Source organism: Ciona robusta, chromosome 9 (assembly GCF_009617815.1).
Source record: "Ciona robusta chromosome 9, ASM961781v2".
Classification (NCBI taxonomy): domain Eukaryota; kingdom Metazoa; phylum Chordata; class Ascidiacea; order Phlebobranchia; family Cionidae; genus Ciona; species Ciona robusta.
The window spans coordinates 4710276-4731240 of NC_143243.1; the positions used below are offsets into that span (position 1 = coordinate 4710276).

The following is a 20965-nucleotide window of genomic DNA, read 5'->3' on the forward strand; positions in this document are numbered from 1 at the left end:
CAAAGTCGAACAATACACCAAATTACAATTTTGGGTTGCGGAAGCAGAGTGGCGCAGCGGAAGCTTGCTGGGCCCATAACCCAGAGGTCGATGGATCGAAACCATCCTCTGCTAAGCAAAGCTGTGATTGTAGAGTGGTTAGTACTTCACGTTGTGGCCGTGACAACCCAGGTTCGAATCCTGGTCACAGCAATTTTACCGAAAACAAAACAAGGTTCTTGATATTTAAAAAGGTTCAAAATGATTTCAGTTATTTAAACAAAGAATTTTAAAATCTTCACGACTTAAATATTAATAAGAAGTGGAAAACAGCTATATTTTAAAGAATTTACAAAAGTATAAAAAAAATCAAAAAATCTGCGTCGACCGGGAGTCGAACCCGGAACTAGAGCTTGGAAGGCACCAATGCTAACCGTTACACCATCGACGCTTCGTTAGAACCGGTTTGTAAAATCCAACAATTAGTAATTACCTCTTATATAACAAATTCGATTCTAACAATACACAAAATTACAATTTTGGGTTGCGCAAGCAGAGTGGCACAGCGGAAGCGTGCTGGGCCCATAACCCAGAGGTCGATGGATCGAAACCATCCTCTGCTAAGCAAAGCTGCGATCGTATAGTGGTTAGTACTTCACGTTGTGGCCGTGACAACCCAGGTTCGAATCCTGGTCACAGCAACTTTACCGAACACAAAACAAGGTTCTTGATATTTTAGAACAATTCAAAATGACTTCAGTTATTTAAATAAAAAAAATTAAAACCTTCACGACTTAAATATTAATAAGAAATGGAAAACAGCTATATTTTAAAGAAGTAACAAAAGTATAAAAAAATCAAAACAACTGCGTCGACCGGGAGTCGAACCCGGAACTAGTGCTTGGAAGGCACCAATGCTAACCGTTACACCATCGACGCTTCGTTAGAAACGGATTGTAAAATCCAACAATTAGTAATTACCTCTTATATAACAAAGTCGAACAATACACAAATTTACAATTTTGGGTTGCGCAAGCAGAGTGGCGCAGCGGAAGCGTGCTGGGCCCACAACCCAGAGGTCGATGGATCGAAACCATCCTCTGCTAAGCAAAGCTGTGATCGTATAGTGGTTAGTACTTCACGTTGTGGCCGTGACAACCCAGGTTCGAATCCTGGTCACAGCAATTTTACCGAACACAAAACAAGGTTCTTGATATTTTAGAACAATTCAAAATGACTTCAGTTATTTAAATAAAAAAAATAAAACCTTCACGACTTAAATATTAATAAGAAATGGAAAACAGCTATATTTTAAAGAAGTAACAAAAGTATAAAAAAATCAAAACATCTGCGTCGACCGGGAGTCGAACCCGGAACTAGTGCTTGGAAGGCACCAATGCTAACCGTTACACCATCGACGCTTCGTTAGAAACGGATTGTAAAATCCAACAATTAGTAATTACCTCTTATATAACAAAGTCGAACAATACACGAAATTACAATTATGGGTTGCGCAAGCAGAGTGGCGCAGCGGAAGCGTGCTGGGCCCATAACCCAGAGGTCGATGGATCGAAACCATCCTCTGCTATGCAAAGCTGTGATCGTATAGTGGTTAGTACTTCACGTTGTGGCCGTGACAACCCAGGTTCGAATCCTGGTCACAGCATTTGTACCGAACTCAACACAAAACAATGTTCTAGATATTTTAGAACAATTCAAAATGACTTTAAGTTATTTAAATAAAAAAAATAAAACCTTCACGACTTAAATATTAATAAGAAATGGAAAACAGCTATATTTTAAAGAAGTAACAAAAGTATAAAAAAATCAAAACATCTGCGTCGACCGGGAGTCGAACCCGGAACTAGTGCTTGGAAGGCACCAATGCTAACCGTTACACCATCGACGCTTCGTTAGAACCGGATTGTAAAATCCAACAATTAGTAATTACCTCTTATATAACAAAGTCGAACAATACACGAAATTACAATTATGGGTTGCGCAAGCAGAGTGGCGCAGCGGAAGCGTGCTGGGCCCATAACCCAGAGGTCGATGGATCGAAACCATCCTCTGCTATGCAAAGCTGTGATCGTATAGTGGTTAGTACTTCACGTTGTGGCCGTGACAACCCAGGTTCGAATCCTGGTCACAGCATTTGTACCGAACACAACACAACACAAAACAAAGTTCTTGTTATTTTAGAAAAATTTAAAATGACTTCAGTTATTTAAATAAAAAAATTAAAACCTTTACGACTTAAATATTAATAAGAAATGGAAAACAGCTATATTTTAATGAATTAACAAAAGTATAAAAAAATCAAAAAATCTGCGTCGACCGGGAGTCGAACCCGGAACTAGTGCTTGGAAGGCACCAATGCTAACCGTTACACCATCGACGCTTCTTTAGAACCGGATTGTAAAATCCAACAATTAGTAATTACCTCTTATATAACAAAGTCGAACAATACACAAAATTACAATTTTGGGTTGCGCAAGCAGAGTGGCGCAACGGAAGCGTGCTGGGCCCATAACCCAGAGGTCGATGGATCGAAACCAACCTCTTCTAAGCAAAGCTGTGATCGTATAGTGGTTAGTACTTCACGTTGTGGCCGTGACAACCCAGGTTCGAATCCTGGTCACAGCAATTGTACCGAACACAAAACAAAGTTCTTGATATTTTAGAAAAGTTCAAAATGATTTCAGTTATTTAAATAAAAAAAAATTAAAACCTTCACGACTTAAAAATTAATAAGAAGTGGAAAACAGCTATATTTTAAAGAACTAACAAAAGTATAAAAAAATCAAAACATCTGCGCCGACCGGGGTCGAACCCGGAAATGGTGCTTGGAAGGCAACACTGCTAACCGTTACACCATCGACGCTTCGTTTGAACCTGATTGTAAAATGCAACAATTAGTAATTACCTCTTATATAACAAAGTCGAACAATACACCAAATTACAATTTTGGGTTGTGCAAGCAGAGTGGCGCAACGGAAGCGTGCTGGGCCCAAAACCCAGAGGTCGATGGATCGAAACCATCCTCTGCTATGCAAAGCTGTGATCGTATAGTGGTTAGTACTTCACGTTGTGGCCGTGACAACCCAGGTTCGAATCCTGGTCACAGCATTTGTACCGAACACAACACAACACAAAACAAAGTTCTTGTTATTTTAGAAAAATTTAAAATGACTTCAGTTATTTAAATAAAAAAATTAAAACCTTTACGACTTAAATATTAATAAGAAATGGAAAACAGCTATATTTTAATGAATTAACAAAAGTATAAAAAAATCAAAAAATCTGCGTCGACCGGGAGTCGAACCCGGAACTAGTGCTTGGAAGGCACCAATGCTAACCGTTACACCATCGACGCTTCTTTAGAACCGGATTGTAAAATCCAACAATTAGTAATTACCTCTTATATAACAAAGTCGAACAATACACAAAATTACAATTTTGGGTTGCGCAAGCAGAGTGGCGCAACGGAAGCGTGCTGGGCCCATAACCCAGAGGTCGATGGATCGAAACCAACCTCTTCTAAGCAAAGCTGTGATCGTATAGTGGTTAGTACTTCACGTTGTGGCCGTGACAACCCAGGTTCGAATCCTGGTCACAGCAATTGTACCGAACACAAAACAAAGTTCTTGATATTTTAGAAAAGTTCAAAATGATTTCAGTTATTTAAATAAAAAAAAATTAAAACCTTCACGACTTAAAAATTAATAAGAAGTGGAAAACAGCTATATTTTAAAGAACTAACAAAAGTATAAAAAAATCAAAACATCTGCGCCGACCGGGGTCGAACCCGGAAATGGTGCTTGGAAGGCAACACTGCTAACCGTTACACCATCGACGCTTCGTTTGAACCTGATTGTAAAATGCAACAATTAGTAATTACCTCTTATATAACAAAGTCGAACAATACACCAAATTACAATTTTGGGTTGTGCAAGCAGAGTGGCGCAACGGAAGCGTGCTGGGCCCAAAACCCAGAGTTCGATGGATCGAACCATCCTCTGCTATGCAAAGCTGTGATCGTATAGTGGTTAGTACTTCACGTTGTGGCCGTGACAATCCAGGTTCGAATCCCGGTCACAGCTTTTTTACCGAACACAACACAACACAACACAAAACAAAGTTCTTGTTATTTTAGAAAAATTTAAAATGACTTCAGTTTTTTAAATAAAAAAATTTAAAACCTTTACGACTTAAATATTAATAAGAAATGGAAAACAGCTATATTTTAAAGAATTAACAAAAATATAAAAAAAATCAAAAAATCTGCGTCGACCGGGAGTCGAACCCGGAACTAGTGCTTGGAAGGCACCAATGCAAACCGTTACACCATCGACGCTTCGTTAGAACCGGATTGTAAAATCCAACAATTAGTAATTACCTCTTATATATAACAAAGTCGAACAATACACCAAATTACAATTTTGGGTTGCGCGAGCAGAGTGGCGCAGCGGAAGCGTGCTGGGCCCATAACCCAGAGGTCGATGAATCGAAACCATCCTCTGCTATGCAAAGCTGTGATCGTATAGTGGTTAGTACTTTACGTTGTGGCCGTGACAACCCAGGTTCGAATCCTGGTCACAGCAATTGTACGGTCTTGATATTTTAGAAAAGTTCAAAATGATTTCAGTTATTTAAATAAAAGGATTTAAAACCTTCACGACTTAAATATTAATAAGAAGAGCAATATTGAACACAGAGGGACTCGAGTACTCAATCTTCTGATTGGACAATTCTAAAGAAAACGAAACTGACCACAGAGGGACTCGAACCCTCAATCTTCTGATTCGAAGTCAGACGCCTTATCCATTGGGCCATGCGGCCATAGTACTGTAATTTAAAGTTCGCTTTCTATCAAAACCAAATTTCGTTGGATTTGAATATATTTGTAACGTATTAGTTTTTTTTTGTTAAAAAATATAAATATACATTTCTTGTGACAACCCAGGTTCGAATCCTGGTCACAGCAATTTTACCGAACACAAAACAAGGTTCTTGATATTTTAGAAAGGTTCAAAATGATTTCAGTTATTTAAATAAAGAATTTAAAAATCTTCACGACTTAAATATTAATAAGAAGTGGAAAACAGCTATATTTTAAAGAAGTAACAAAAGTATAAAAAAATCAAAAAATCTGCGTCGACCGGGAGTCGAACCCGGAACTAGTGCTTGGAAGGCACCAATGCTAACCGTTACACCACCGACGCTTCGTTAGAACCGGATTGTAAAATCCAACAATTAATAATTACCTCTTATATAACAAAGTCGACAACAACAATTAGTAATTACCTCTTATATATAACAAAGTCGAACAATACACCAAATTACAATTTTGGGTTGCGCGAGCAGAGTGGCGCAGCGGAAGCGTGCTGGGCCCATAACCCAGAGGTCGATGAATCGAAACCATCCTCTGCTATGCAAAGCTGTGATCGTATAGTGGTTAGTACTTTACGTTGTGGCCGTGACAACCCAGGTTCGAATCCTGGTCACAGCAATTGTACGGTCTTGATATTTTAGAAAAGTTCAAAATGATTTCAGTTATTTAAATAAAAGGATTTAAAACCTTCACGACTTAAATATTAATAAGAAGAGCAATATTGAACACAGAGGGACTCGAGTACTCAATCTTCTGATTGGACAATTCTAAAGAAAACGAAACTGACCACAGAGGGACTCGAACCCTCAATCTTCTGATTCGAAGTCAGACGCCTTATCCATTGGGCCATGCGGCCATAGTACTGTAATTTAAAGTTCGCTTTCTATCAAAACCAAATTTCGTTGGATTTGAATATATTTGTAACGTATTAGTTTTTTTTTGTTAAAAAATATAAATATACATTTCTTGTGACAACCCAGGTTCGAATCCTGGTCACAGCAATTTTACCGAACACAAAACAAGGTTCTTGATATTTTAGAAAGGTTCAAAATGATTTCAGTTATTTAAATAAAGAATTTAAAAATCTTCACGACTTAAATATTAATAAGAAGTGGAAAACAGCTATATTTTAAAGAAGTAACAAAAGTATAAAAAAATCAAAAAATCTGCGTCGACCGGGAGTCGAACCCGGAACTAGTGCTTGGAAGGCACCAATGCTAACCGTTACACCACCGACGCTTCGTTAGAACCGGATTGTAAAATCCAACAATTAATAATTACCTCTTATATAACAAAGTCGAACAATACACGAAATTACAATTATGGGTTGCGCAAGCAGAGTGGCGCAGCGGAAGCGTGCTGGGCCCATAACCCAGAGGTCGATGGATCGAAACCATCCTCTGCTAAGCAAAGCTGTGATTGTAGAGTGGTTAGTACTTCACGTTGTGGCCGTGACAACCCAGGTTCGAATCCTGGTCACAGCAATTTTACCGAAAACAAAACAAGGTTCTTGATATTTAAAAAGGTTCAAAATGATTTCAGTTATTTAAACAAAGAATTTTAAAATCTTCACGACTTAAATATTAATAAGAAGTGGAAAACAGCTATATTTTAAAGAATTTACAAAAGTATAAAAAAAATCAAAAAATCTGCGTCGACCGGGAGTCGAACCCGGAACTAGAGCTTGGAAGGCACCAATGCTAACCGTTACACCATCGACGCTTCGTTAGAACCGGTTTGTAAAATCCAACAATTAGTAATTACCTCTTATATAACAAATTCGATTCTAACAATACACAAAATTACAATTTTGGGTTGCGCAAGCAGAGTGGCACAGCGGAAGCGTGCTGGGCCCATAACCCAGAGGTCGATGGATCGAAACCATCCTCTGCTAAGCAAAGCTGCGATCGTATAGTGGTTAGTACTTCACGTTGTGGCCGTGACAACCCAGGTTCGAATCCTGGTCACAGCAACTTTACCGAACACAAAACAAGGTTCTTGATATTTTAGAACAATTCAAAATGACTTCAGTTATTTAAATAAAAAAAATTAAAACCTTCACGACTTAAATATTAATAAGAAATGGAAAACAGCTATATTTTAAAGAAGTAACAAAAGTATAAAAAAATCAAAACAACTGCGTCGACCGGGAGTCGAACCCGGAACTAGTGCTTGGAAGGCACCAATGCTAACCGTTACACCATCGACGCTTCGTTAGAAACGGATTGTAAAATCCAACAATTAGTAATTACCTCTTATATAACAAAGTCGAACAATACACAAATTTACAATTTTGGGTTGCGCAAGCAGAGTGGCGCAGCGGAAGCGTGCTGGGCCCACAACCCAGAGGTCGATGGATCGAAACCATCCTCTGCTAAGCAAAGCTGTGATTGTAGAGTGGTTAGTACTTCACGTTGTGGCCGTGACAACCCAGGTTCGAATCCTGGTCACAGCAATTTTACCGAAAACAAAACAAGGTTCTTGATATTTAAAAAGGTTCAAAATGATTTCAGTTATTTAAACAAAGAATTTTAAAATCTTCACGACTTAAATATTAATAAGAAGTGGAAAACAGCTATATTTTAAAGAATTTACAAAAGTATAAAAAAAATCAAAAAATCTGCGTCGACCGGGAGTCGAACCCGGAACTAGAGCTTGGAAGGCACCAATGCTAACCGTTACACCATCGACGCTTCGTTAGAACCGGTTTGTAAAATCCAACAATTAGTAATTACCTCTTATATAACAAATTCGATTCTAACAATACACAAAATTACAATTTTGGGTTGCGCAAGCAGAGTGGCACAGCGGAAGCGTGCTGGGCCCATAACCCAGAGGTCGATGGATCGAAACCATCCTCTGCTAAGCAAAGCTGCGATCGTATAGTGGTTAGTACTTCACGTTGTGGCCGTGACAACCCAGGTTCGAATCCTGGTCACAGCAACTTTACCGAACACAAAACAAGGTTCTTGATATTTTAGAACAATTCAAAATGACTTCAGTTATTTAAATAAAAAAAATTAAAACCTTCACGACTTAAATATTAATAAGAAATGGAAAACAGCTATATTTTAAAGAAGTAACAAAAGTATAAAAAAATCAAAACAACTGCGTCGACCGGGAGTCGAACCCGGAACTAGTGCTTGGAAGGCACCAATGCTAACCGTTACACCATCGACGCTTCGTTAGAAACGGATTGTAAAATCCAACAATTAGTAATTACCTCTTATATAACAAAGTCGAACAATACACAAAATTACAATTTTGGGTTGCGCAAGCAGAGTGGCGCAGCGGAAGCGTGCTGGGCCCACAACCCAGAGGTCGATGGATCGAAACCATCCTCTGCTAAGCAAAGCTGTGATCGTATAGTGGTTAGTACTTCACGTTGTGGCCGTGACAACCCAGGTTCGAATCCTGGTCACAGCAATTTTACCGAACACAACACAACACAAAACAAAGTTCTTGTTATTTTAGAAAAATTTAAAATGACTTCAGTTATTTAAATAAAAAAAATTAAAACCTTTACGACTTAAATATTAATAAGAAATGGAAAACAGCTATATTTTAATGAATTAACAAAAGTATAAAAAAATCAAAAAATCTGCGTCGACCGGGAGTCGAACCCGGAACTAGTGCTTGGAAGGCACCAATGCTAACCGTTACACCATCGACGCTTCTTTAGAACCGGATTGTAAAATCCAACAATTAGTAATTACCTCTTATATAACAAAGTCGAACAATACACAAAATTACAATTTTGGGTTGCGCAAGCAGAGTGGCGCAGCGGAAGCGTGCTGGGCCCATAACCCAGAGGTCGATGGATCGAAACCATCCTCTGCTAAGCAAAGCTGTGATCGTATAGTGGTTAGTACTTCACGTTGTGGCCGTGACAACCCAGGTTCGAATCCTGGTCACAGCAATTTTACCGAACACAAAACAAGGTTCTTGATATTTTAGAACAATTCAAAATGACTTCAGTTATTTAAATAAAAAAAATTAAAACCTTCACGACTTAAATATTAATAAGAAATGGAAAACAGCTATATTTTAAAGAAGTAACAAAAGTATAAAAAATCAAAACATCTGCGTCGACCGGGAGTCGAACCCGGAACTAGTGCTTGGAAGGCACCAATGCTGACCGTTACACCATCGACGCTTCGTTAGAAACGGATTGTAAAATCCAACAATTAGTAATTACCTCTTATATAACAAAGTCGAACAATACACGAAATTACAATTATGGGTTGCGCGAGCAGAGTGGCGCAGCGGAAGCGTGCTGGGCCCATAACCCAGAGGTCGATGGATCGAAACCATCCTCAGCTATGCAAAGCTGTGATCGTATAGTGGTTAGTACTTCACGTTGTGGCCGTGACAACCCAGGTTCGAATCCTGGTCACAGCATTTGTACCGAACTCAACACAAAACAATGTTCTAGATATTTTAGAACAATTCAAAATGACTTTAAGTTATTTAAATAAAAAAAATAAAACCTTCACGACTTAAATATTAATAAGAAATGGAAAACAGCTATATTTTAAAGAAGTAACAAAAGTATAAAAAAATCAAAACATCTGCGTCGACCGGGAGTCGAACCCGGAACTAGTGCTTGGAAGGCACCAATGCTAACCGTTACACCATCGACGCTTCGTTAGAACCGGATTGTAAAATCCAACAATTAGTAATTACCTCTTATATAACAAAGTCGAACAATACACGAAATTACAATTATGGGTTGCGCAAGCAGAGTGGCGCAGCGGAAGCGTGCTGGGCCCATAACCCAGAGGTCGATGGATCGAAACCATCCTCTGCTATGCAAAGCTGTGATCGTATAGTGGTTAGTACTTCACGTTGTGGCCGTGACAACCCAGGTTCGAATCCTGGTCACAGCATTTGTACCGAACACAACACAACACAAAACAAAGTTCTTGTTATTTTAGAAAAATTTAAAATGACTTCAGTTATTTAAATAAAAAAATTAAAACCTTTACGACTTAAATATTAATAAGAAATGGAAAACAGCTATATTTTAATGAATTAACAAAAGTATAAAAAAATCAAAAAATCTGCGTCGACCGGGAGTCGAACCCGGAACTAGTGCTTGGAAGGCACCAATGCTAACCGTTACACCATCGACGCTTCTTTAGAACCGGATTGTAAAATCCAACAATTAGTAATTACCTCTTATATAACAAAGTCGAACAATACACAAAATTACAATTTTGGGTTGCGCAAGCAGAGTGGCACAGCGGAAGCGTGCTGGGCCCATAACCCAGAGGTCGATGGATCGAAACCATCCTCTGCTAAGCAAAGCTGTGATCGTATAGTGGTTAGTACTTCACGTTGTGGCCGTGACAACCCAGGTTCGAATCCTGGTCACAGCAATTTTACCGAACACAAAACAAGGTTCTTGATATTTTAGAACAATTCAAAATGATTTCAGTTATTTAAATAAAAAAAATTAAAACCTTCACGACTTAAATATTAATAAGAAATGGAAAACAGCTATATTTTAAAGAAGTAACAAAAGTATAAAAAAATCAAAACATCTGCGTCGACCGGGAGTCGAACCCGGAACTAGGGCTTGGAAGGCACCAATGCTGACCGTTACACCATCGACGCTTCGTTAGAAACGGATTGTAAAATCCAACAATTAGTAATTACCTCTTATATAACAAAGTCGAACAATACACGAAATTACAATTATGGGTTGCGCGAGCAGAGTGGCGCAGCGGAAGCGTGCTGGGCCCATAACCCAGAGGTCGATGGATCGAAACCATCCTCAGCTATGCAAAGCTGTGATCGTATAGTGGTTAGTACTTCACGTTGTGGCCGTGACAACCCAGGTTCGAATCCTGGTCACAGCATTTGTACCGAACTCAACACAAAACAATGTTCTAGACATTTTAGAACAATTCAAAATGACTTTAAGTTATTTAAATAAAAAAAACAAAACCTTCCCGACTTAAATATTAATAAGAAATGGAAAACAGCTATATTTTAAAGAAGTAACAAAAGTATAAAAAAATCAAAACATCTGCGTCGACCGGGAGTCGAACCCGGAACTAGTGCTTGGAAGGCACCAATGCTAACCGTTACACCATCGACGCTTCGTTAGAACCGGATTGTAAAATCCAACAATTAGTAATTACCTCTTATATAACAAAGTCGAACAATACACGAAATTACAATTACGGGTTGCGCAAGCAGAGTGGCGCAGCGGAAGCGTGCTGGGCCCATAACCCAGAAGTCGATGGATCGAAACCATCCTCTGCTAAGCAAAGCTGTGATCGTGTAGTGGTTAGTACTTCACGTTGTGGCCGTGACAACCCAGGTTCGAATCCTGGTCACAGCAATTTTACCGAACACAAAACAATGTTCTTGATATTTTAGAACAATTCAAAATGACTTCAGTTATTTAAATAAAAAAAATAAAACCTTCACGACTTAAATATTAATAAGAAATGGAAAACAGCTATATTTTAAAGAAGTAACAAAAGTATAAAAAAATCAAAACATCTGCGTCGACCGGGAGTCGAACCCGGAACTAGTGCTTGGAAGGCACCAATGCTAACCGTTACACCATCGACGCTTCGTTAGAACCGGATTGTAAAATCCAACAATTAGTAATTACCTCTTATATAACAAAGTCGAACAATACACGAAATTACAATTATGGCTTGCGCAAGCAGAGTGGCGCAGCGGAAGCGTGCTGGGCCCATAACCCAGAGGTCGATGGATCGAAACCATCCTCTGCTATGCAAAGCTGTGATCGTATAGTGGTTAGTACTTCACGTTGTGGCCGTGACAACCCAGCAGGTTCGAATCCTGGTCACAGCATTTGTACCGAACACAACACAAAACAAAGTTCTTGTTATTTTAGAAAAATTTAAAATGACTTCAGTTATTTAAATAAAAAAATTTAAAACCTTTACGACTTAAATATTAACAAGAAATGGAAAACAGCTATATTTTAATGAATTAACAAAAGTATAAAAAAATCAAAAAATCTGCGTCGACCGGGAGTCGAACCCGGAACTAGTGCTTGGAAGGCACCAATGCTAACCGTTACACCATCGACGCTTCTTTAGAACCGGATTGTAAAATCCAACAATTAGTAATTACCTCTTATATAACAAAGTCGAACAATACACAAAATTACAATTTTGGGTTGCGCAAGCAGAGTGGCGCAGCGGAATCGTGCTGGGCCCATAACCCAGAGGTCGATGGATCGAAACCATCCTCTGCTATGCAAAGCTGTGATCGTATAGTGGTTAGTACTTCACGTTGTGGCCGTGACAACCCAGGTTCGAATCCTGGTCACAGCAATTTTACCGAACACAAAACAAGGTTCTTGATATTTTAGAACAATTCAAAATGACTTCAGTTATTTAAATAAAAAAATTAAAACCTTCACGACTTAAATATTAATAAGAAATGGAAAACAGCTATATTTTAAAGAAGTAACAAAAGTATAAAAAATCAAAACATCTGCGTCGACCGGGAGTCGAACCCGGAACTAGTGCTTGGAAGGCACCAATGCTGACCGTTACACCATCGACGCTTCGTTAGAAACGGATTGTAAAATCCAACAATTAGTAATTACCTCTTATATAACAAAGTCGAACAATACACGAAATTACAATTATGGGTTGCGCGAGCAGAGTGGCGCAGCGGAAGCGTGCTGGGCCCATAACCCAGAGGTCGATGGATCGAAACCATCCTCTGCTATGCAAAGCTGTGATCGTATAGTGGTTAGTACTTCACGTTGTGGCCGTGACAACCCAGGTTCGAATCCTGGTCACAGCATTTGTACCGAACTCAACACAAAACAATGTTCTAGATATTTTAGAACAATTCAAAATGACTTTAAGTTATTTAAATAAAAAAAATAAAACCTTCACGACTTAAATATTAATAAGAAATGGAAAACAGCTATATTTTAAAGAAGTAACAAAAGTATAAAAAATCAAAACATCTGCGTCGACCGGGAGTCGGACCCGGAACTAGTGCTTGGAAGGCACCAATGCTAACCGTTACACCATCGACGCTTCGTTAGAACCGGATTGTAAAATCCAACAATTAGTAATTACCTCTTATATAACAAAGTCGAACAATACACGAAATTACAATTTTGGGTTGCGCAAGCAGAGTGGCGCAGCGGAAGCGTGCTGGGCCCATAACCCAGAGGTCGATGGATCGAAACCATCCTCTGCTATGCAAAGCTGTGATCGTATAGTGGTTAGTACTTCACGTTGTGGCCGTGACAACCCAGGTTCGAATCCTGGTCACAGCAATTTTACCGAACACAAAACAAGGTTCTTGATATTTTAGAACAATTCAAAATGACTTCAGTTATTTAAATAAAAAAATTAAAACCTTCACGACTTAAATATTAATAAGAAATGGAAAACAGCTATATTTTAAAGAAGTATCAAAAGTATAAAAAATCAAAACATCTGCGTCGACCGGGAGTCGAACCCGGAACTAGTGCTTGGAAGGCACCAATGCTGACCGTTACACCATCGACGCTTCGTTAGAAACGGATTGTAAAATCCAACAATTACTAATTACCTCTTATATAACAAAGTCGAACAATACACGAAATTACAATTATGGGTTGCGCGAGCAGAGTGGCGCAGCGGAAGCGTGCTGGGCCCATAACCCAGAGGTCGATGGATCGAAACCATCCTCTGCTATGCAAAGCTGTGATCGTATAGTGGTTAGTACTTCACGTTGTGGCCGTGACAACCCAGGTTCGAATCCTGGTCACAGCATTTGTACCGAACTCAACACAAAACAATGTTCTAGATATTTTAGAACAATTCAAAATGACTTTAAGTTATTTAAATAAAAAAAATAAAACCTTCACGACTTAAATATTAATAAGAAATGGAAAACAGCTATATTTTAAAGAAGTAACAAAAGTATAAAAAATCAAAACATCTGCGTCGACCGGGAGTCGGACCCGGAACTAGTGCTTGGAAGGCACCAATGCTAACCGTTACACCATCGACGCTTCGTTAGAACCGGATTGTAAAATCCAACAATTAGTAATTACCTCTTATATAACAAAGTCGAACAATACACGAAATTACAATTATGGGTTGCGCAAGCAGAGTGGCGCAGCGGAAGCGTGCTGGGCCCATAACCCAGAGGTCGATGGATCGAAACCATCCTCTGCTAAGCAAAGCTGTGATCGTATAGTGGTTAGTACTTCACGTTGTGGCCGTGACAACCCAGGTTCGAATCCTGGTCACAGCAATTTTACCGAACACAAAACAAAGTTCTTGTTATTTTAGAAAAATTTAAAATGACTTCAGTTATTTAAATAAAAAAATTTAAAACCTTTACGACTTAAATATTAATAAGAAATGGAAAAAAGCTATATTTTAATGAATTAACAAAAGTATAAAAAAATCAAAAAATCTGCGTCGACCGGGAGTCGAACCCGGAACTAGTGCTTGGAAGGCACCAATGCTAACCGTTACACCATCGACGCTTCTTTAGAACCGGATTGTAAAATCCAACAATTAGTAATTACCTCTTATATAACAAAGTCGAACAATACACAAAATTACAAATTTGGGTTGCGCAAGCACAGTGGCGCAGCGGAAGCGTGCTGGGCCCATAACCCAGAGGTCGATGGATCGAAACCATCCTCTGCTAAGCAAAGCTGTGATCGTATAGTGGTTAGTACTCAACGTTGTGGCCGTGACAACCCAGGTTCGAATCCTGGTCACAGCAATTTTACCGAACACAAAACAAGGTTCTTGATATTATAGAACAATTCAAAATGACTTCAGTTATTTAAATAAAAAAAATTAAAACCTTCACGACTTAAATATTAATAAGAAATGGAAAACAGCTATATTTTAAAGAAGTAACAAAAGTATAAAAAAATCAAAACATCTGCGTCGACCGGGAGTCGAACCCGGAACTAGTGCTTGGAAGGCACCAATGCTAACCGTTACACCATCGACGCTTCTTAGAACCGGATTGTAAATCCAACAATTAGTAATTACCTCTTATATAACAAAGTCGAACAAACACGAAATTACAATTATGGGTTGCGCAAGCAGAGTGGCGCAGCGGAAGCGTGCTGGGCCCATAACCCAGAAGTCGATGGATCGAAACCATCCTCTGCTATGCAAAGCTGTGATCGTATAGTGGTTAGTACTTCACGTTGTGGCCGTGACAACCCAGGTTCGAATCCTGGTCACAGCATTTGTACCGAACACAACACAAAACAATGTTCTTGATATTTTAGAACAATTCAAAATGACTTCAGTTATTTAAATAAAAAAAATAAAACCTTCACGACTTAAATATTAATAAGAAATGGAAAACAGCTATATTTTAAAGAAGTAACAAAAGTATACAAAAAATCAAAACATCTGCGTCGACCGGGAGTCGAACCCGGAACTAGTGCTTGGAAGGCACCAATGCTAACCGTTACACCATCGACGCTTCGTTAGAACCGGATTGTAAAATCCAACAATTAGTAATTACCTCTTATATAACAAAGTCGAACAATACACAAAATTACAATTTTGGGTTGCGCAAGCAGAGTGGCGCAGCGGAAGCGTGCTGGGCCCATAACCCAGAGGTCGATGGATCGAAACCATCCTCTGCTAAGCAAAGCTGTGATCGTATAGTGGTTAGTACTTCACGTTGTGGCCGTGACAACCCAGGTTCGAATCCTGGTCACAGCAATTTTACCGAAACACAAAAACAAAGTTCTTGTTATTTTAGAAAATTTAAAATGACTTCAGTTATTTAAATAAAAAATTTAAAACCTTTACGACTTAAATATTAATAAGAAATGGAAAAAAGCTATTTTTAATGAATTAACAAAAGTATAAAAAATCAAAAAATCTGCGTCGACCGGAGTCGAACCCGGAACTAGTGCTTGGAAGGCACCAATGCTAACCGTTACACCATCGACGCTTCTTTAGAACAGGATTGTAAAATCCAACAATTAGTAATTACCTCTTATATAACAAAGTCGAACAATACACAAAATTACAAATTTGGGTTGCGCAAGCACAGTGGCGCAGCGGAAGCGTGCTGGGCCCATAACCCAGAGGTCGATGGATCGAAACCATCCTCTGCTAAGCAAAGCTGTGATCGTATAGTGGTTAGTACTCCACGTTGTGGCCGTGACAACCCAGGTTCGAATCCTGGTCACAGCAATTTTACCGAACACAAAACAAGGTTCTTGATATTATAGAACAATTCAAAATGACTTCAGTTATTTAAATAAAAAAAATTAAAACCTTCACGACTTAAATATTAATAAGAAATGGAAAACAGCTATATTTTAAAGAAGTAACAAAAGTATAAAAAAATCAAAACATCTGCGTCGACCGGGAGTCGAACCCGGAACTAGTGCTTGGAAGGCACCAATGCTAACCGTTACACCATCGACGCTTCTTTAGAACCGGATTGTAAAATCCAACAATTAGTAATTACCTCTTATATAACAAAGTCGAACAAACACGAAATTACAATTATGGGTTGCGCAAGCAGAGTGGCGCAGCGGAAGCGTGCTGGGCCCATAACCCAGAAGTCGATGGATCGAAACCATCCTCTGCTATGCAAAGCTGTGATCGTATAGTGGTTAGTACTTCACGTTGTGGCCGTGACAACCCAGGTTCGAATCCTGGTCACAGCATTTGTACCGAACACAACACAAAAAACAAGTTCTTGATATTTTAGAACAATTCAAAATGACTTCAGTTATTTAAATAAAAAAATAAAACCTTCACGACTTAAATATTAATAAGAAATGGAAAACAGCTATATTTTAAAGAAGTAACAAAAGTATAAAAAAATCAAAACATCTGCGTCGACCGGGAGTCGAACCCGGAACTAGTGCTTGGAAGGCACCAATGCTAACCGTTACACCATCGACGCTTCGTTAGAACCGGATTGTAAAATCCAACAATTAGTAATTACCTCTTATATAACAAAGTCGAACAATACACAAAATTACAATTTGGGTTGCGCAAGCAGAGTGGCGCAGCGGAAGCGTGCTGGGCCCATAACCCAGAGGTCGATGGATCGAAACCATCCTCTGCTAAGCAAAGCTGTGATCGTATAGTGGTTAGTACTTCACGTTGTGGCCGTGACAACCCAGGTTCGAATCCTGGTCACAGCAATTTTACCGAACACAAAACAAGGTTCTTGATATTTTAGAACAATTCAAAATGACTTCAGTTATTTAAATAAAAAAAATTAAAACCTTCACGACTTAAATATTAATAAGAAATGGAAACAGCTATATTTTAAAGAAGTAACAAAAGTATAAAAAAATCAAAACATCTGCGTCGACCGGGAGTCGAACCCGGAACTAGTGCTTGGAAGGCACCAATGCTAACCGTTACACCATCGACGCTTCGTTAGAAACGGATTGTAAAATCCAACAATTAGTAATTACCTCTTATATAACAAAGTCGAACAATACACGAAATTACAATTATGGGTTGCGCAAGCAGAGTGGCGCAGCGGAAGCGTGCTGGGCCCATAACCCAGAGGTCGATGGATCGAAACCATCCTCTGCTATGCAAAGCTGTGATCGTATAGTGGTTAGTACTTCACGTTGTGGCCGTGACAACCCAGGTTCGAATCCTGGTCACAGCATTTGTACCGAACACAACACAAAACAATGTTCTTGATATTTTAGAACAATTCAAAATGACTTCAGTTATTTAAATAAAAAAAAAATAAAACCTTCACGACTTAAATATTAATAAGAAATGGAAAACAGCTATATTTTAAAGAAGTAACAAAAGTATAAAAAAATCAAAACATCTGCGTCGACCGGGAGTCGAACCCGGAACTAGTGCTTGGAAGGCACCAATGCTAACCGTTACACCATCGACGCTTCTTAGAACCGGATTGTAAAATCCAACAATTAGTAATTACCTCTTATATAACAAAGTCGAACAATACACGAAATTACAATTATGGGTTGCGCAAGCAGAGTGGCGCAGCGGAAGCGTGCTGGGCCCATAACCCAGAGGTCGATGGATCGAAACCATCCTCTGCTAGCAAAGCTGTGATCGTATAGTGGTTAGTACTTCACGTTGTGGCCGTGACAACCCAGGTTCGAATCCTGGTCACAGCATTTGTACCGAACACAACACAAAACAAAGTTCTTGTTATTTTAGAAAAGTTCAAAACGATTTCAGTTATTTGAATAAAGAATTTTAAAACCTTCACGACTTAAATATTAATAAGAAATGGAAAACAGCTATATTTTAAAGAAGTAACAAAAGTATAAAAAAATCAAAACATCTGCGTCGACCGGGAGTCGAACCCGGAACTAGTGCTTGGAAGGAACCAATGCTAACCGTTACACCATCGACGCTTCGTTAGAACCGGATTGTAAAATCCAACAATTAGTAATTACCTCTTATATAACAAAGTCGAACAATACACAAAATTACAATTTTGGGTTGCGCAAGCAGAGTGGCGCAGCGGAAGCGTGCTGGGCCCATAACCCAGAGGTCGATGGATCGAAACCATCCTCTGCTAAGCAAAGCTGTGATCGTATAGTGGTTAGTACTTCACGTTGTGGCCGTGACAACCCAGGTTCGAATCCTGGTCACAGCAATTTTACCGAACACAAAACAAGGTTCTTGATATTTTAGAACAATTCAAAATGACTTCAGTTATTTAAATAAAAAAAATTAAAACCTTCACGACTTAAATATTAATAAGAAATGGAAAACAGCTATATTTTAAAGAAGTAAAAAGTATAAAAAAATCAAAACATCTGCGTCGACCGGGAGTCGAACCCGGAACTAGTGCTTGGAAGGCACCAATGCTAACCGTTACACCATCGACGCTTCGTTAGAAACGGATTGTAAAATCCAACAATTAGTAATTACCTCTTATATAACAAAGTCGAACAATACACGAAATTACAATTATGGGTTGCGCAAGCAGAGTGGCGCAGCGGAAGCGTGCTGGGCCCATAACCCAGAGGTCGATGGATCGAAACCATCCTCTGCTATGCAAAGCTGTGATCGTATAGTGGTTAGTACTTCACGTTGTGGCCGTGACAACCCAGGTTCGAATCCTGGTCACAGCATTTGTACCGAACACAACACAAAACAATGTTCTTGATATTTTAGAACAATTCAAAATGACTTCAGTTATTTAAATAAAAAAAAATAAAACCTTCACGACTTAAATATTAATAAGAAATGGAAAACAGCTATATTTTAAAGAAGTAACAAAAGTATAAAAAAATCAAAACATCTGCGTCGACCGGGAGTCGAACCCGGAACTAGTGCTTGGAAGGCACCAATGCTAACCGTTACACCATCGACGCTTCTTTAGAACCGGATTGTAAAATCCAACAATTAGTAATTACCTCTTATATAACAAAGTCGAACAATACACGAAATTACAATTATGGGTTGCGCAAGCAGAGTGGCGCAGCGGAAGCGTGCTGGGCCCATAACCCAGAGGTCGATGGATCGAAACCATCCTCTGCTAGCAAAGCTGTGATCGTATAGTGGTTAGTACTTCACGTTGTGGCCGTGACAACCCAGGTTCGAATCCTGGTCACAGCATTTGTACCGACACACAAAACAAAGTTCTTGTTATTTTAGAAAAGTTCAAAACGATTTCAGTTATTTGAATAAAGAATTTAAAACCTTCACGACTTAAATATTAATAAGAAATGGAAAACAGCTATATTTTAAAAGAAGTAACAAAAGTATAAAAAAATCAAAACATCTGCGTCGACCGGGAGTCGAACCCGGAACTAGTGCTTGGAAGGAACCAATGCTAACCGTTACACCATCGACGCTTCGTTAGAACCGGATTGTAAAATCCAACAATTAGTAATTACCTCTTATATAACAAAGTCGAACAATACACAAAATTACAATAATGGGTTGCGCAAGCAGAGTGGCGCAGCGGAAGCGTGCTGGGCCCATAACCCAGAGGTCGATGGATCGAAACCATCCTCTGCTAAGCAAAGCTGTGATCGTATAGTGGTTAGTACTTCACGTTGTGGCCGTGACAACCCAGGTTCGAATCCTGGTCACAGCATTTGTACCGAACACAACAAAACAAGGTTCTTGTTATTTTAGAAAAAATTTAAAAATGACTTCAGTTATTTAAATAAAAAAATTTAAAACCTTTACGACTTAAATATTAATAAGAAATGGAAAACAGCTATATTTAAAGAAGTAACAAAAGTATAAAAAAATCAAAAACATCTGCGTCGACCGGGAGTCGAACCCGGAACTAGTGCTTGGAAGGCACCAATGCTAACCGTTACACCATCGACGCTTCGTTAGAAACCGGATTGTAAAATCCAACAATTAGTAATTACCTCTTATATAACAAAGTCGAACAATACACAAAATTACAATTATGGGTTGCGCAAGCAGAGTGGCGCAGCGGAAGCGTGCTGGGCCCATAACCCAGAGGTCGATGGATCGAAACCATCCTCTGCTAAGCAAAGCTGTGATCGTATAGTGGTTAGTACTTCACGTTGTGGCCGTGACAACCCAGGTTCGAATCCTGGTCACAGCATTTTACCACAACAACAACACAAAAAAAGTTATTATTTTTAGAAAAATTAAAATGACTTCAGTTATTTAAATAAAAAAAATTTAAAACCTTTACGACTTAAATATTAATAAGAAATGGAAAACAGCTATATTTTAAAGAAGTAACAAAAGTATAAAAAAATCAAAACATCTGCGTCGACCGGGAGTCGAACCCGGAACTAGTGCTTGGAAGGCACCAATGCTAACCGTACACCATCGACGCTTCTTTAGAACCGGATTGTAAAATCCAACAATTAGTAATTACCTCTTATATAACAAAGTCGAACAATACACAAAATTACAATTATGGTTGCGCAAGCAGAGTGGCGCAGCGGAAGCGTGCTGGCCCATAACCCAGAGGTCGATGGATCGAAACCATCCTCTGCTAAGCAAAGCTGTGATCGTATAGTGGTTAGTACTTCACGTTGTGGCCGTGACAACCCAGGTTCGAATCCTGGTCACAGCATTTTACCGACAACACAAAACAAGGTTCTTGATATTTTAGAACAATTCAAAA

The 20965-nt window shown here is 38.9% G+C and overlaps 98 non-coding genes across 98 annotated transcripts; 59 read left to right on the forward strand and 39 right to left on the reverse strand.

Annotated features, from left to right (window-relative positions):
- Window positions 1-358: 358 nt before the first annotated feature.
- Window positions 359-430, reverse strand: Trnag-ucc (transfer RNA glycine (anticodon UCC)). Its single transcript has one exon. It is a non-coding gene; the product is annotated as a tRNA-Gly (tRNA).
- A 100-nt stretch (window positions 431-530) lies between these two features.
- Window positions 531-602, forward strand: Trnam-cau (transfer RNA methionine (anticodon CAU)). The gene has a single exon. It is a non-coding gene; the product is annotated as a tRNA-Met (tRNA).
- Window positions 603-846: 244 nt separating this feature from the next.
- Window positions 847-918, reverse strand: Trnag-ucc (transfer RNA glycine (anticodon UCC)). Its single transcript has one exon. It is a non-coding gene; the product is annotated as a tRNA-Gly (tRNA).
- Window positions 919-1013: 95 nt separating this feature from the next.
- Window positions 1014-1085, forward strand: Trnav-cac (transfer RNA valine (anticodon CAC)). Its single transcript has one exon. It is a non-coding gene; the product is annotated as a tRNA-Val (tRNA).
- A 6-nt stretch (window positions 1086-1091) lies between these two features.
- On the forward strand, window positions 1092-1163 carry Trnah-gug (transfer RNA histidin (anticodon GUG)). The gene has a single exon. It is a non-coding gene; the product is annotated as a tRNA-His (tRNA).
- A 165-nt stretch (window positions 1164-1328) lies between these two features.
- On the reverse strand, window positions 1329-1400 carry Trnag-ucc (transfer RNA glycine (anticodon UCC)). The gene has a single exon. It is a non-coding gene; the product is annotated as a tRNA-Gly (tRNA).
- Window positions 1401-1495: 95 nt separating this feature from the next.
- Window positions 1496-1567, forward strand: Trnam-cau (transfer RNA methionine (anticodon CAU)). Its single transcript has one exon. It is a non-coding gene; the product is annotated as a tRNA-Met (tRNA).
- A 6-nt stretch (window positions 1568-1573) lies between these two features.
- Window positions 1574-1645, forward strand: Trnah-gug (transfer RNA histidin (anticodon GUG)). Its single transcript has one exon. It is a non-coding gene; the product is annotated as a tRNA-His (tRNA).
- A 171-nt stretch (window positions 1646-1816) lies between these two features.
- Window positions 1817-1888, reverse strand: Trnag-ucc (transfer RNA glycine (anticodon UCC)). The gene has a single exon. It is a non-coding gene; the product is annotated as a tRNA-Gly (tRNA).
- Window positions 1889-1983: 95 nt separating this feature from the next.
- On the forward strand, window positions 1984-2055 carry Trnam-cau (transfer RNA methionine (anticodon CAU)). Its single transcript has one exon. It is a non-coding gene; the product is annotated as a tRNA-Met (tRNA).
- A 6-nt stretch (window positions 2056-2061) lies between these two features.
- On the forward strand, window positions 2062-2133 carry Trnah-gug (transfer RNA histidin (anticodon GUG)). The gene has a single exon. It is a non-coding gene; the product is annotated as a tRNA-His (tRNA).
- Window positions 2134-2308: 175 nt separating this feature from the next.
- On the reverse strand, window positions 2309-2380 carry Trnag-ucc (transfer RNA glycine (anticodon UCC)). The gene has a single exon. It is a non-coding gene; the product is annotated as a tRNA-Gly (tRNA).
- Window positions 2381-2553: 173 nt separating this feature from the next.
- On the forward strand, window positions 2554-2625 carry Trnah-gug (transfer RNA histidin (anticodon GUG)). The gene has a single exon. It is a non-coding gene; the product is annotated as a tRNA-His (tRNA).
- Window positions 2626-2958: 333 nt separating this feature from the next.
- Window positions 2959-3030, forward strand: Trnal-caa (transfer RNA leucine (anticodon CAA)). The gene has a single exon. It is a non-coding gene; the product is annotated as a tRNA-Leu (tRNA).
- Window positions 3031-3036: 6 nt separating this feature from the next.
- Trnah-gug (transfer RNA histidin (anticodon GUG)) lies at window positions 3037-3108 on the forward strand. The gene has a single exon. It is a non-coding gene; the product is annotated as a tRNA-His (tRNA).
- A 175-nt stretch (window positions 3109-3283) lies between these two features.
- On the reverse strand, window positions 3284-3355 carry Trnag-ucc (transfer RNA glycine (anticodon UCC)). Its single transcript has one exon. It is a non-coding gene; the product is annotated as a tRNA-Gly (tRNA).
- Window positions 3356-3528: 173 nt separating this feature from the next.
- On the forward strand, window positions 3529-3600 carry Trnah-gug (transfer RNA histidin (anticodon GUG)). Its single transcript has one exon. It is a non-coding gene; the product is annotated as a tRNA-His (tRNA).
- Window positions 3601-4264: 664 nt separating this feature from the next.
- On the reverse strand, window positions 4265-4336 carry Trnag-ucc (transfer RNA glycine (anticodon UCC)). Its single transcript has one exon. It is a non-coding gene; the product is annotated as a tRNA-Gly (tRNA).
- A 175-nt stretch (window positions 4337-4511) lies between these two features.
- Trnah-gug (transfer RNA histidin (anticodon GUG)) lies at window positions 4512-4583 on the forward strand. The gene has a single exon. It is a non-coding gene; the product is annotated as a tRNA-His (tRNA).
- A 165-nt stretch (window positions 4584-4748) lies between these two features.
- Trnar-ucg (transfer RNA arginine (anticodon UCG)) lies at window positions 4749-4821 on the reverse strand. Its single transcript has one exon. It is a non-coding gene; the product is annotated as a tRNA-Arg (tRNA).
- Window positions 4822-5132: 311 nt separating this feature from the next.
- Window positions 5133-5204, reverse strand: Trnag-ucc (transfer RNA glycine (anticodon UCC)). Its single transcript has one exon. It is a non-coding gene; the product is annotated as a tRNA-Gly (tRNA).
- Window positions 5205-5419: 215 nt separating this feature from the next.
- On the forward strand, window positions 5420-5491 carry Trnah-gug (transfer RNA histidin (anticodon GUG)). The gene has a single exon. It is a non-coding gene; the product is annotated as a tRNA-His (tRNA).
- A 165-nt stretch (window positions 5492-5656) lies between these two features.
- Window positions 5657-5729, reverse strand: Trnar-ucg (transfer RNA arginine (anticodon UCG)). The gene has a single exon. It is a non-coding gene; the product is annotated as a tRNA-Arg (tRNA).
- A 311-nt stretch (window positions 5730-6040) lies between these two features.
- On the reverse strand, window positions 6041-6112 carry Trnag-ucc (transfer RNA glycine (anticodon UCC)). Its single transcript has one exon. It is a non-coding gene; the product is annotated as a tRNA-Gly (tRNA).
- Window positions 6113-6207: 95 nt separating this feature from the next.
- Trnam-cau (transfer RNA methionine (anticodon CAU)) lies at window positions 6208-6279 on the forward strand. Its single transcript has one exon. It is a non-coding gene; the product is annotated as a tRNA-Met (tRNA).
- Window positions 6280-6523: 244 nt separating this feature from the next.
- On the reverse strand, window positions 6524-6595 carry Trnag-ucc (transfer RNA glycine (anticodon UCC)). The gene has a single exon. It is a non-coding gene; the product is annotated as a tRNA-Gly (tRNA).
- Window positions 6596-6695: 100 nt separating this feature from the next.
- On the forward strand, window positions 6696-6767 carry Trnam-cau (transfer RNA methionine (anticodon CAU)). Its single transcript has one exon. It is a non-coding gene; the product is annotated as a tRNA-Met (tRNA).
- A 244-nt stretch (window positions 6768-7011) lies between these two features.
- Trnag-ucc (transfer RNA glycine (anticodon UCC)) lies at window positions 7012-7083 on the reverse strand. Its single transcript has one exon. It is a non-coding gene; the product is annotated as a tRNA-Gly (tRNA).
- A 95-nt stretch (window positions 7084-7178) lies between these two features.
- On the forward strand, window positions 7179-7250 carry Trnav-cac (transfer RNA valine (anticodon CAC)). The gene has a single exon. It is a non-coding gene; the product is annotated as a tRNA-Val (tRNA).
- Window positions 7251-7494: 244 nt separating this feature from the next.
- Trnag-ucc (transfer RNA glycine (anticodon UCC)) lies at window positions 7495-7566 on the reverse strand. Its single transcript has one exon. It is a non-coding gene; the product is annotated as a tRNA-Gly (tRNA).
- Window positions 7567-7666: 100 nt separating this feature from the next.
- Trnam-cau (transfer RNA methionine (anticodon CAU)) lies at window positions 7667-7738 on the forward strand. The gene has a single exon. It is a non-coding gene; the product is annotated as a tRNA-Met (tRNA).
- A 244-nt stretch (window positions 7739-7982) lies between these two features.
- On the reverse strand, window positions 7983-8054 carry Trnag-ucc (transfer RNA glycine (anticodon UCC)). Its single transcript has one exon. It is a non-coding gene; the product is annotated as a tRNA-Gly (tRNA).
- Window positions 8055-8149: 95 nt separating this feature from the next.
- On the forward strand, window positions 8150-8221 carry Trnav-cac (transfer RNA valine (anticodon CAC)). The gene has a single exon. It is a non-coding gene; the product is annotated as a tRNA-Val (tRNA).
- Window positions 8222-8227: 6 nt separating this feature from the next.
- Window positions 8228-8299, forward strand: Trnah-gug (transfer RNA histidin (anticodon GUG)). The gene has a single exon. It is a non-coding gene; the product is annotated as a tRNA-His (tRNA).
- Window positions 8300-8475: 176 nt separating this feature from the next.
- Window positions 8476-8547, reverse strand: Trnag-ucc (transfer RNA glycine (anticodon UCC)). Its single transcript has one exon. It is a non-coding gene; the product is annotated as a tRNA-Gly (tRNA).
- Window positions 8548-8642: 95 nt separating this feature from the next.
- Window positions 8643-8714, forward strand: Trnam-cau (transfer RNA methionine (anticodon CAU)). The gene has a single exon. It is a non-coding gene; the product is annotated as a tRNA-Met (tRNA).
- Window positions 8715-8720: 6 nt separating this feature from the next.
- Trnah-gug (transfer RNA histidin (anticodon GUG)) lies at window positions 8721-8792 on the forward strand. The gene has a single exon. It is a non-coding gene; the product is annotated as a tRNA-His (tRNA).
- A 165-nt stretch (window positions 8793-8957) lies between these two features.
- Trnag-ucc (transfer RNA glycine (anticodon UCC)) lies at window positions 8958-9029 on the reverse strand. Its single transcript has one exon. It is a non-coding gene; the product is annotated as a tRNA-Gly (tRNA).
- A 173-nt stretch (window positions 9030-9202) lies between these two features.
- On the forward strand, window positions 9203-9274 carry Trnah-gug (transfer RNA histidin (anticodon GUG)). Its single transcript has one exon. It is a non-coding gene; the product is annotated as a tRNA-His (tRNA).
- A 171-nt stretch (window positions 9275-9445) lies between these two features.
- On the reverse strand, window positions 9446-9517 carry Trnag-ucc (transfer RNA glycine (anticodon UCC)). The gene has a single exon. It is a non-coding gene; the product is annotated as a tRNA-Gly (tRNA).
- Window positions 9518-9612: 95 nt separating this feature from the next.
- Window positions 9613-9684, forward strand: Trnam-cau (transfer RNA methionine (anticodon CAU)). Its single transcript has one exon. It is a non-coding gene; the product is annotated as a tRNA-Met (tRNA).
- A 6-nt stretch (window positions 9685-9690) lies between these two features.
- On the forward strand, window positions 9691-9762 carry Trnah-gug (transfer RNA histidin (anticodon GUG)). The gene has a single exon. It is a non-coding gene; the product is annotated as a tRNA-His (tRNA).
- A 175-nt stretch (window positions 9763-9937) lies between these two features.
- On the reverse strand, window positions 9938-10009 carry Trnag-ucc (transfer RNA glycine (anticodon UCC)). The gene has a single exon. It is a non-coding gene; the product is annotated as a tRNA-Gly (tRNA).
- Window positions 10010-10104: 95 nt separating this feature from the next.
- On the forward strand, window positions 10105-10176 carry Trnam-cau (transfer RNA methionine (anticodon CAU)). The gene has a single exon. It is a non-coding gene; the product is annotated as a tRNA-Met (tRNA).
- A 6-nt stretch (window positions 10177-10182) lies between these two features.
- Trnah-gug (transfer RNA histidin (anticodon GUG)) lies at window positions 10183-10254 on the forward strand. Its single transcript has one exon. It is a non-coding gene; the product is annotated as a tRNA-His (tRNA).
- A 166-nt stretch (window positions 10255-10420) lies between these two features.
- On the reverse strand, window positions 10421-10492 carry Trnag-ucc (transfer RNA glycine (anticodon UCC)). Its single transcript has one exon. It is a non-coding gene; the product is annotated as a tRNA-Gly (tRNA).
- A 173-nt stretch (window positions 10493-10665) lies between these two features.
- Trnah-gug (transfer RNA histidin (anticodon GUG)) lies at window positions 10666-10737 on the forward strand. Its single transcript has one exon. It is a non-coding gene; the product is annotated as a tRNA-His (tRNA).
- Window positions 10738-10908: 171 nt separating this feature from the next.
- Trnag-ucc (transfer RNA glycine (anticodon UCC)) lies at window positions 10909-10980 on the reverse strand. Its single transcript has one exon. It is a non-coding gene; the product is annotated as a tRNA-Gly (tRNA).
- Window positions 10981-11153: 173 nt separating this feature from the next.
- Trnah-gug (transfer RNA histidin (anticodon GUG)) lies at window positions 11154-11225 on the forward strand. Its single transcript has one exon. It is a non-coding gene; the product is annotated as a tRNA-His (tRNA).
- A 165-nt stretch (window positions 11226-11390) lies between these two features.
- Trnag-ucc (transfer RNA glycine (anticodon UCC)) lies at window positions 11391-11462 on the reverse strand. Its single transcript has one exon. It is a non-coding gene; the product is annotated as a tRNA-Gly (tRNA).
- A 95-nt stretch (window positions 11463-11557) lies between these two features.
- Trnam-cau (transfer RNA methionine (anticodon CAU)) lies at window positions 11558-11629 on the forward strand. The gene has a single exon. It is a non-coding gene; the product is annotated as a tRNA-Met (tRNA).
- Window positions 11630-11881: 252 nt separating this feature from the next.
- On the reverse strand, window positions 11882-11953 carry Trnag-ucc (transfer RNA glycine (anticodon UCC)). Its single transcript has one exon. It is a non-coding gene; the product is annotated as a tRNA-Gly (tRNA).
- A 173-nt stretch (window positions 11954-12126) lies between these two features.
- On the forward strand, window positions 12127-12198 carry Trnah-gug (transfer RNA histidin (anticodon GUG)). The gene has a single exon. It is a non-coding gene; the product is annotated as a tRNA-His (tRNA).
- Window positions 12199-12362: 164 nt separating this feature from the next.
- Window positions 12363-12434, reverse strand: Trnag-ucc (transfer RNA glycine (anticodon UCC)). Its single transcript has one exon. It is a non-coding gene; the product is annotated as a tRNA-Gly (tRNA).
- A 95-nt stretch (window positions 12435-12529) lies between these two features.
- On the forward strand, window positions 12530-12601 carry Trnam-cau (transfer RNA methionine (anticodon CAU)). Its single transcript has one exon. It is a non-coding gene; the product is annotated as a tRNA-Met (tRNA).
- Window positions 12602-12607: 6 nt separating this feature from the next.
- Window positions 12608-12679, forward strand: Trnah-gug (transfer RNA histidin (anticodon GUG)). The gene has a single exon. It is a non-coding gene; the product is annotated as a tRNA-His (tRNA).
- A 170-nt stretch (window positions 12680-12849) lies between these two features.
- Trnag-ucc (transfer RNA glycine (anticodon UCC)) lies at window positions 12850-12921 on the reverse strand. The gene has a single exon. It is a non-coding gene; the product is annotated as a tRNA-Gly (tRNA).
- A 95-nt stretch (window positions 12922-13016) lies between these two features.
- Trnam-cau (transfer RNA methionine (anticodon CAU)) lies at window positions 13017-13088 on the forward strand. The gene has a single exon. It is a non-coding gene; the product is annotated as a tRNA-Met (tRNA).
- Window positions 13089-13094: 6 nt separating this feature from the next.
- Trnah-gug (transfer RNA histidin (anticodon GUG)) lies at window positions 13095-13166 on the forward strand. Its single transcript has one exon. It is a non-coding gene; the product is annotated as a tRNA-His (tRNA).
- A 164-nt stretch (window positions 13167-13330) lies between these two features.
- Trnag-ucc (transfer RNA glycine (anticodon UCC)) lies at window positions 13331-13402 on the reverse strand. Its single transcript has one exon. It is a non-coding gene; the product is annotated as a tRNA-Gly (tRNA).
- A 95-nt stretch (window positions 13403-13497) lies between these two features.
- On the forward strand, window positions 13498-13569 carry Trnam-cau (transfer RNA methionine (anticodon CAU)). Its single transcript has one exon. It is a non-coding gene; the product is annotated as a tRNA-Met (tRNA).
- A 6-nt stretch (window positions 13570-13575) lies between these two features.
- Window positions 13576-13647, forward strand: Trnah-gug (transfer RNA histidin (anticodon GUG)). Its single transcript has one exon. It is a non-coding gene; the product is annotated as a tRNA-His (tRNA).
- Window positions 13648-13817: 170 nt separating this feature from the next.
- On the reverse strand, window positions 13818-13889 carry Trnag-ucc (transfer RNA glycine (anticodon UCC)). Its single transcript has one exon. It is a non-coding gene; the product is annotated as a tRNA-Gly (tRNA).
- A 95-nt stretch (window positions 13890-13984) lies between these two features.
- Window positions 13985-14056, forward strand: Trnam-cau (transfer RNA methionine (anticodon CAU)). Its single transcript has one exon. It is a non-coding gene; the product is annotated as a tRNA-Met (tRNA).
- Window positions 14057-14062: 6 nt separating this feature from the next.
- Window positions 14063-14134, forward strand: Trnah-gug (transfer RNA histidin (anticodon GUG)). Its single transcript has one exon. It is a non-coding gene; the product is annotated as a tRNA-His (tRNA).
- Window positions 14135-14300: 166 nt separating this feature from the next.
- On the reverse strand, window positions 14301-14372 carry Trnag-ucc (transfer RNA glycine (anticodon UCC)). The gene has a single exon. It is a non-coding gene; the product is annotated as a tRNA-Gly (tRNA).
- Window positions 14373-14783: 411 nt separating this feature from the next.
- Trnag-ucc (transfer RNA glycine (anticodon UCC)) lies at window positions 14784-14855 on the reverse strand. The gene has a single exon. It is a non-coding gene; the product is annotated as a tRNA-Gly (tRNA).
- Window positions 14856-15025: 170 nt separating this feature from the next.
- Trnah-gug (transfer RNA histidin (anticodon GUG)) lies at window positions 15026-15097 on the forward strand. Its single transcript has one exon. It is a non-coding gene; the product is annotated as a tRNA-His (tRNA).
- Window positions 15098-15268: 171 nt separating this feature from the next.
- On the reverse strand, window positions 15269-15340 carry Trnag-ucc (transfer RNA glycine (anticodon UCC)). Its single transcript has one exon. It is a non-coding gene; the product is annotated as a tRNA-Gly (tRNA).
- Window positions 15341-15435: 95 nt separating this feature from the next.
- Trnam-cau (transfer RNA methionine (anticodon CAU)) lies at window positions 15436-15507 on the forward strand. The gene has a single exon. It is a non-coding gene; the product is annotated as a tRNA-Met (tRNA).
- A 6-nt stretch (window positions 15508-15513) lies between these two features.
- On the forward strand, window positions 15514-15585 carry Trnah-gug (transfer RNA histidin (anticodon GUG)). Its single transcript has one exon. It is a non-coding gene; the product is annotated as a tRNA-His (tRNA).
- A 646-nt stretch (window positions 15586-16231) lies between these two features.
- Window positions 16232-16303, reverse strand: Trnag-ucc (transfer RNA glycine (anticodon UCC)). The gene has a single exon. It is a non-coding gene; the product is annotated as a tRNA-Gly (tRNA).
- Window positions 16304-16475: 172 nt separating this feature from the next.
- Trnah-gug (transfer RNA histidin (anticodon GUG)) lies at window positions 16476-16547 on the forward strand. The gene has a single exon. It is a non-coding gene; the product is annotated as a tRNA-His (tRNA).
- A 170-nt stretch (window positions 16548-16717) lies between these two features.
- On the reverse strand, window positions 16718-16789 carry Trnag-ucc (transfer RNA glycine (anticodon UCC)). Its single transcript has one exon. It is a non-coding gene; the product is annotated as a tRNA-Gly (tRNA).
- A 94-nt stretch (window positions 16790-16883) lies between these two features.
- Trnam-cau (transfer RNA methionine (anticodon CAU)) lies at window positions 16884-16955 on the forward strand. Its single transcript has one exon. It is a non-coding gene; the product is annotated as a tRNA-Met (tRNA).
- A 6-nt stretch (window positions 16956-16961) lies between these two features.
- Window positions 16962-17033, forward strand: Trnah-gug (transfer RNA histidin (anticodon GUG)). Its single transcript has one exon. It is a non-coding gene; the product is annotated as a tRNA-His (tRNA).
- Window positions 17034-17198: 165 nt separating this feature from the next.
- On the reverse strand, window positions 17199-17270 carry Trnag-ucc (transfer RNA glycine (anticodon UCC)). Its single transcript has one exon. It is a non-coding gene; the product is annotated as a tRNA-Gly (tRNA).
- A 95-nt stretch (window positions 17271-17365) lies between these two features.
- Trnam-cau (transfer RNA methionine (anticodon CAU)) lies at window positions 17366-17437 on the forward strand. Its single transcript has one exon. It is a non-coding gene; the product is annotated as a tRNA-Met (tRNA).
- A 6-nt stretch (window positions 17438-17443) lies between these two features.
- Trnah-gug (transfer RNA histidin (anticodon GUG)) lies at window positions 17444-17515 on the forward strand. Its single transcript has one exon. It is a non-coding gene; the product is annotated as a tRNA-His (tRNA).
- A 172-nt stretch (window positions 17516-17687) lies between these two features.
- On the reverse strand, window positions 17688-17759 carry Trnag-ucc (transfer RNA glycine (anticodon UCC)). The gene has a single exon. It is a non-coding gene; the product is annotated as a tRNA-Gly (tRNA).
- A 94-nt stretch (window positions 17760-17853) lies between these two features.
- Trnam-cau (transfer RNA methionine (anticodon CAU)) lies at window positions 17854-17925 on the forward strand. The gene has a single exon. It is a non-coding gene; the product is annotated as a tRNA-Met (tRNA).
- A 5-nt stretch (window positions 17926-17930) lies between these two features.
- Trnah-gug (transfer RNA histidin (anticodon GUG)) lies at window positions 17931-18002 on the forward strand. The gene has a single exon. It is a non-coding gene; the product is annotated as a tRNA-His (tRNA).
- A 171-nt stretch (window positions 18003-18173) lies between these two features.
- Window positions 18174-18245, reverse strand: Trnag-ucc (transfer RNA glycine (anticodon UCC)). The gene has a single exon. It is a non-coding gene; the product is annotated as a tRNA-Gly (tRNA).
- A 95-nt stretch (window positions 18246-18340) lies between these two features.
- Trnam-cau (transfer RNA methionine (anticodon CAU)) lies at window positions 18341-18412 on the forward strand. Its single transcript has one exon. It is a non-coding gene; the product is annotated as a tRNA-Met (tRNA).
- A 6-nt stretch (window positions 18413-18418) lies between these two features.
- On the forward strand, window positions 18419-18490 carry Trnah-gug (transfer RNA histidin (anticodon GUG)). Its single transcript has one exon. It is a non-coding gene; the product is annotated as a tRNA-His (tRNA).
- A 164-nt stretch (window positions 18491-18654) lies between these two features.
- Window positions 18655-18726, reverse strand: Trnag-ucc (transfer RNA glycine (anticodon UCC)). The gene has a single exon. It is a non-coding gene; the product is annotated as a tRNA-Gly (tRNA).
- A 95-nt stretch (window positions 18727-18821) lies between these two features.
- Window positions 18822-18893, forward strand: Trnam-cau (transfer RNA methionine (anticodon CAU)). The gene has a single exon. It is a non-coding gene; the product is annotated as a tRNA-Met (tRNA).
- Window positions 18894-18899: 6 nt separating this feature from the next.
- On the forward strand, window positions 18900-18971 carry Trnah-gug (transfer RNA histidin (anticodon GUG)). Its single transcript has one exon. It is a non-coding gene; the product is annotated as a tRNA-His (tRNA).
- Window positions 18972-19142: 171 nt separating this feature from the next.
- Trnag-ucc (transfer RNA glycine (anticodon UCC)) lies at window positions 19143-19214 on the reverse strand. Its single transcript has one exon. It is a non-coding gene; the product is annotated as a tRNA-Gly (tRNA).
- A 95-nt stretch (window positions 19215-19309) lies between these two features.
- Window positions 19310-19381, forward strand: Trnam-cau (transfer RNA methionine (anticodon CAU)). The gene has a single exon. It is a non-coding gene; the product is annotated as a tRNA-Met (tRNA).
- A 5-nt stretch (window positions 19382-19386) lies between these two features.
- On the forward strand, window positions 19387-19458 carry Trnah-gug (transfer RNA histidin (anticodon GUG)). Its single transcript has one exon. It is a non-coding gene; the product is annotated as a tRNA-His (tRNA).
- Window positions 19459-19625: 167 nt separating this feature from the next.
- Trnag-ucc (transfer RNA glycine (anticodon UCC)) lies at window positions 19626-19697 on the reverse strand. The gene has a single exon. It is a non-coding gene; the product is annotated as a tRNA-Gly (tRNA).
- Window positions 19698-19792: 95 nt separating this feature from the next.
- Window positions 19793-19864, forward strand: Trnam-cau (transfer RNA methionine (anticodon CAU)). The gene has a single exon. It is a non-coding gene; the product is annotated as a tRNA-Met (tRNA).
- A 6-nt stretch (window positions 19865-19870) lies between these two features.
- On the forward strand, window positions 19871-19942 carry Trnah-gug (transfer RNA histidin (anticodon GUG)). The gene has a single exon. It is a non-coding gene; the product is annotated as a tRNA-His (tRNA).
- A 171-nt stretch (window positions 19943-20113) lies between these two features.
- Window positions 20114-20185, reverse strand: Trnag-ucc (transfer RNA glycine (anticodon UCC)). The gene has a single exon. It is a non-coding gene; the product is annotated as a tRNA-Gly (tRNA).
- A 96-nt stretch (window positions 20186-20281) lies between these two features.
- Window positions 20282-20353, forward strand: Trnam-cau (transfer RNA methionine (anticodon CAU)). Its single transcript has one exon. It is a non-coding gene; the product is annotated as a tRNA-Met (tRNA).
- A 6-nt stretch (window positions 20354-20359) lies between these two features.
- On the forward strand, window positions 20360-20431 carry Trnah-gug (transfer RNA histidin (anticodon GUG)). Its single transcript has one exon. It is a non-coding gene; the product is annotated as a tRNA-His (tRNA).
- A 411-nt stretch (window positions 20432-20842) lies between these two features.
- Window positions 20843-20914, forward strand: Trnah-gug (transfer RNA histidin (anticodon GUG)). Its single transcript has one exon. It is a non-coding gene; the product is annotated as a tRNA-His (tRNA).
- The last annotated feature ends 51 nt before the right edge of the window (window positions 20915-20965 follow it).